Here is a 6026-nt window from a genome sequence, read left to right on the forward strand (position 1 = left end):
CTGATTGGCCGAGAGGATCAAGAGCCAGGTACCGGCAGCCAATCAGCGTCGCTCACCTTTCGTGACGAGTGCTGACACCTTTGCGGGATTCTGCACTCGTCGCGATTCACGAAAGAAAGATTTTTCATCACCAACGCGCTACACTAACTTGTACACGACAGGGAATTCGCAATAAAATTTGGCCTGCACTCGCGCCTTATTCGGTTCGGCCTCTCAACTCTTTATGTCCGCCAGCTGAATCGATTTTGCCGGGCTGCCGGAGTGCTATACTTTTTTTTTGTTTTAATTCTTTAATAGGGCGGCTAGAGTGCGCGTTCTCTCAAACGCGTTGTTTAAAATGAACAGTCACGAACCATAAGCGTGTATAGGCATTTTGCTCGCCACAAGTGTCATGCCGGTTGCATACTAATGTCACACAGGCGTCAAATTTTATTGTCCGGCGCGGCGCTGGGCAAAAAGCGTCTCGCATTTGCTATGGAAAATTTAATTTCCCCCTTTTATGGTTTGCATGCGTCGTTAAATATATAGATTGCGGAGAAGAGCTAATTCAAAAATTATTCGCACGCATAACGACACACGAACGAAAATGAGATATTCAAGTGGAAAATATATTGCTTGCCGTAAAATATTATTTGTGCTCGCTCTCGTATACACTGTTGGAGACGCTTTTCTCTTATATTGTAACATCAGGGTTGCCAGAATTTTTCCGAAAATAAATAACCAATAGATATTATTTTTCTACTCTAAATTTTGTAGGAATAAAATAATTTAAATTTTAACCGAGGTAAAATTTTTGAGCAAAACATAAAGTTAGAAAATTGAAACCGGGATTAAGCTCGTTGAAAACCCAGTCGATTAATTATGAGGAATTTCTGTTTGTTTGCTTCTTTCAACGAGGAAAAGATTATTATTGCTTTAAAGATTTTTCATCAGTAGAATTTTTGTTGTGAAATATATTTATTCTTCTCAGTCAATATACAAAAATTTAAAATTGGAAAAAGTGAAGAAAGGGTTTAAAACTTAATACTAGCAGATGTCTGCTAGAGCGCTCAATATCAAAAGAGACTGAATTGCTGAATAGCTTCCGAATGGGCTTCGAAAATTTTGCGACTTTATTAGGAACGCTTTCCAAATCTTGGGATGGACCATCAAAGTGTATCAGACACTTTCCTTTCGGGCAAACAACGGCGCACCGTTCTCTGTGCCTATATCTCGTCGCGCCTCTGCAAAAAGCTATTTCTCGCGCTACACACTTCAGGTTTAAAAGATTTTATTGCTTTTTTATGTGCACCAACTATAAAATTTGGAGCTGCTCATTTTAAACAGCGCCCGCTCGATGCTTTTATGGGTGCTCGCGCGTTCATCATGACGACGCCAACTTTTAATAATGCAACGCTGCCAGGTACAAAGTGCTTGATCATTGACACAAGAGAGGAGCCTGCTGATAAATCGCCCTCCTCTGGACCCTTATTGTTTCAAAGCGCGAGCGTGTGGCAGTAGATTTGCGACGTAAAATTTTATGTATTCGTATAAAATGAGACGTGAACGGAATAAATTTTTCCACCCGACTGGAAAGGGAATTTATTCGCACTATTGGAATCATGAGCAGGTAATGCGTCTTGCGTGCAATTTAAAGTATTGCCGCGCCATATTGAATTCCATAAATCTACAAACCAGAGAGATAACAGGCAAAATTGAAATTTGGCGCACGTCCCGCTCGCAGAATATATTTCGGCTTGATTAGGCATGCGGATGGACGGACGCCTGCTTTTAATGAATACGTGCGCACCACCAATGTCATTTAATATTTATTCAGCTAAAACACGAGCAATCAGCCGAACACAGCGAGTGACCTTTTGCGACCCTCCTATCTGCGCGTTTAAAATTGCGCGATATCGATACGCAGTTTAAATGCGTCACTGTTCAATTTTTTGTTCGTGTTTTCCATCAAGTGTAATCTGATTAGCACTGCTTGGCTCAAAAATACTCGTTAATCTCCATCACCAGTGAAAAGCGTTGAGAGCATACTCTGCAGTAGCCCCCACGGTGTTATTTCAATATATTTTTCTATTATAGGAAAAAGTTTCACCGTTCAGTCCATTGAATTTGTTTGTTGGGCACAAAAATCAGAAAGTTAATGAAACTGTGGATAGAGTGACTGGCGTGATTTTCAGATTTGCGGTACTCCTCTTCAACGCGACCGTTTCTGCACAACATTTTCCGCCGCCGCGTATGTTCAGAGAAAATTAGTTTTGGAAAGAGCTTTTAATGTAATTAGGGATTGCTTTTCCTGCAGAATTCCAAGGAGTCGGAAACTTGAGCTCCGATGGATGCGGCAAGGTTGAAAAATATGCAGATGTGAGATGTAAAAAGAGGTTTACTTAGAAAATGAAAAGTTTGCGTTTTGGACTGGAATTTTAATATGATACAAGGATTCATCGCTCACAATGCGAGAAAATCTCTTAAAATGTTGTTTTTCAAATCATTTTTTTATGCATTAAAAAAATCTGCAAAATATATATACGTCTTGAAAATATTAAAGAAAATATTTCCATGGCAAATACTAACTCTGCTTTGGTAAATTTTCAGCTAATTCCCATGTTACAATCTGCATTTTATGCCGTGCCGCATATTATTCTTTGAATTCTTTGCATTATTCCTGGCTAATATTTAAATTATAAAATTATATTTGGATATTTTTCAAAAGCAGCCTGGTTAGGAAAAATTTTAAAATTAATTTATTCCTATTTTATAAGATTGCAGGCAAGAGGCTTTTGTTAAATAAAGTACTGATTTTTGTTTTTTTAGAAAACTTCCAATTTGTAACTCGACTATTTTCAGGAAATAAAAGGAATTAAACAAAATAAGTTACTGCTGTGTGGGTTTGGTTATATTCCCTATAAATTGTACACTTCTAAATATTTGAGATTTGATTTAATTTTCTGGGAATACAGTCTTGGTTTTTCGGGAAGGGGTTGCAGAAAGGGCGCTCTTGAGCGGGGTCGTAGCTGTGGGCGGCGGCAGGCAGCTGGAACGAATGCCTCAGAGGTGGCTGGTCAGCTGGCAGCAGCAACGGTCCGGACACCTGCGGAGGTGGTTGACTCGCAGCAGGACGTGATGGTCGGACGGATGGCAGCGGGCGGAACCAGGTCTTCTCCTGAGAGCCACGGCAAGGCAGGTCACCGTCTGGAGGGCCTGGAAATTAGGGGAATAGTGAGTATGGGCTGGTTATTGATAAAATGGTTGTTGTATTTAATGCAACAACACAGTCGGACTTAGTTTACCTGGGTTAATTGCAGGCACGGGTGTGGAGGGTGACTTGTAGCAGCCGGGGTGGAGTGTCCGGGTTAGGCGCCGCTTCTGTCCGACGTCGCTGTCCGGTGAGAGGGTCCGCCCTAGAACAGTATTGGGGCCATCAGCTGACCGCAAAGGAACTAGAGGGCGTATCTCTTACCGTCAAGGTTGGACGGGACAGGTGCAGCTCGGGATCCTCTGGCTGGGGCACAACTGACCAGGGTGGAGGCAAGGGAGGCCGTCCGGTCGTCGGGGACGGAACGGTCTGCTTGGAGTCGATCCTGGGAACAAAGAGTTAACTTTAGAGTTCCTCCGTCAGCAGCAGTGGCAAGAGAGTCGCCTACCTAATCGGTTAAAGGCGGATCTGCAAGTCGTGCTGCGGCCGACGGGGGAGCTCCTTATATACCATAAGCACCCACCCACTTTCCATAAACAAAAGATTGCCCTTCTACTAGAATATTCCCACCCATCGGTCGACGTGAGAGAATTCAGGCAACCTTTGTACCTGAATTCTCCAACGTCAAAAGAATTTACTTTTCATCCCAAAAATAGACTTGTTAATTCTCAACAATTGATTTCCCACAAAAGATTATTAGACTGATTTTTAAAATTAATTTCACTATTAGGATTTTAATTTTAAAACCCACTTAACAAAAAATTCATAAAAAAGAACTAAGAACAAAACGTACATAATGCATTAACAAACCCCGTAAATTAATTTGATTTCTCTTAACAAAAACAATCCTTAAATTTTTATACCAAGCCAAATAAACATAAATTTTGAGCTGATGTTAAGCCCGATACTAGCAAAAAGAACTGAATGAATCAAAATATTGAGGTGCCCCCAAATTGTTTCAAATGTAACAGGCTAGATTTTTAGTTTCCGCTAAGTGCCGATGGGATCAATTAGGAATTATTGGTTCTCAAGCTAATTTAAAATTTACAAATTTTTTGAAAAAGAGGTGCTTACATTGGGGTCGGTCAACTTCAATTCTGAGGTTATTTGTCTAACAATCTACATTATTACAATTCAGTACGCTCTCTCGCAGATCAAGCGCAGCATCCTCGATGAATCGCAGACTGTGGTTCTGCTTATTTTGGAGTCAAGTGCCCCTCGGCGCAGTAACTGGATCCGTCCTATTTGCTTGTTCAACAAGGGCACTGCCGAAGGAGACGGCCGACCAACTAGCAAGTATCAAGTTCACTTGGTTTGCCAATTATTTAACCGCAGAACAACATACCAAACTTGGCCGTACCTCATTTTCAGCCTTTTATTGGAGGAAGACACGTGGCTAGCAAAATATAATCTATTTCGCTGAATCTATTTAATATATTATGTATTTTGTATCAACATCATCGTCTGGTGCCACAAAGATTTATCATTTAAATAACAAATAATTACCAAAAAGCTGTACTTCAAATAATTTCACAGTTCTATTAGTGAAAATGATATTTTTCCTTTTATTAAAAACGTATTATCGTCAAAGGAATAAGAAATAAAATAATTATTAAGAGAAAAATTTCACGTTTCAAAGTTATAATTTTTTATCATGACTATTATAGCCTATAAATGCAAATAATTTTTTAGCCATAGCTAAAAAAGAGACTTTTTATGAAAAAGATTTTTTAAACACGGAAACATGATAGATTTATTTTTCAAAATTGTTATTTTCTCAGAAGAACGTATTTTTTTTTAGCTTACAGTTATGAGGAGTTTTTTAATGAAGATAATAATCATACAAATAATTTACCTGGCGTTGGTTTGAAACCCAAGTTTATAATTGTCATTTTAATTAAGGCTGCATTTAAAATTTAGCACTTTTATAAGTATGCAATCTCCTATTTTTTCCTATCTCATCTTTTGTTATTATAAACGTATCACATACCAATTTGCAATGAAAACTGAATTGATCAGTCGAAAAATTCACTGGAGTTTTGAAATGATAATCTAATTGATCAAGCGCCGATGACAGAATGATGAGTGCGTGATTCCAGAGCGGATCGTATAAATTTTATAACTCGCGCAGATATGCGTAAAAGAGAGGAGAGCGAGCGAGAGCGTTTTTGCGACGGCAAGTGTCATAAAACGCGAGAGAGCAAAGCGGATTTAAAACGGATCAGGCCCGACGAGGTGTGATTAAGTGGATTGTCACGCGGCTCCGGAGAGATCACATTTCACAATGGGAATTTAATTTCAAGATAAATGCCGAACAATCTTTCATCTCGCGCCCGCACCGAGCCATAACTCTAGGCTACTCTACTTTGGCACCGTCGCTGACTAATGAGCCACCCATGGCCATGTTAATTGGTCACATCGCTGTGTATAAATAATCGGTTCTTTTCTTAACAGATGAGAAATGTAGATTAATGCTGCTCAGCTGCGTTCCAGAAGTTGAATATTAATAGTGACGGAGAAATGTATTGGACTATTTTGGGCCTTTCAAAATGATCTTGTTAATTAAATGTTGGTTTACAGCGCGGTTCATTAAGATTAATCTATATACGCGGCGGCAAAAGTTTAATGACGTGCCGAGAGGTTTATCTCGTAGTGGAATCTTTCACAATTTTATCAATTAAATTTTCGCAGTGTTGATGCTTTTGAAAATAAGCATTGGCTGGTGTAAAATTCTTATCAGGCAATCAATCTAGTAACATTGCATGTTGAGTATGCAGTATATTTTAAAATGAAGGTAAAACATAATGTAATGAACTTTGAAGAGAAAAAGGATGCG

General features: G+C 39.3%; 1 long non-coding RNA gene across 1 annotated transcript; it reads right to left on the minus strand.

Annotated features, from left to right (window-relative positions):
- Positions 1 to 2888: 2888 nt before the first annotated feature.
- On the minus strand, positions 2889 to 4129 carry LOC132196157 (uncharacterized). The gene is made up of 4 exons (XR_009441734.1): positions 3639 to 4129; positions 3455 to 3575; positions 3285 to 3395; positions 2889 to 3195 (listed from the first exon to the last, which is right to left on the minus strand). It is a non-coding gene; the product is annotated as an uncharacterized LOC132196157 (long non-coding RNA).
- Between the last annotated feature and the right edge of the window lie 1897 nt (positions 4130 to 6026).

This window comes from Neocloeon triangulifer, unplaced genomic scaffold (assembly GCF_031216515.1).
Source record: "Neocloeon triangulifer isolate White Clay Creek 2 clone unplaced genomic scaffold, ASM3121651v1 ptg000001l, whole genome shotgun sequence".
Classification (NCBI taxonomy): Eukaryota; Metazoa; Arthropoda; class Insecta; order Ephemeroptera; family Baetidae; genus Neocloeon; species Neocloeon triangulifer.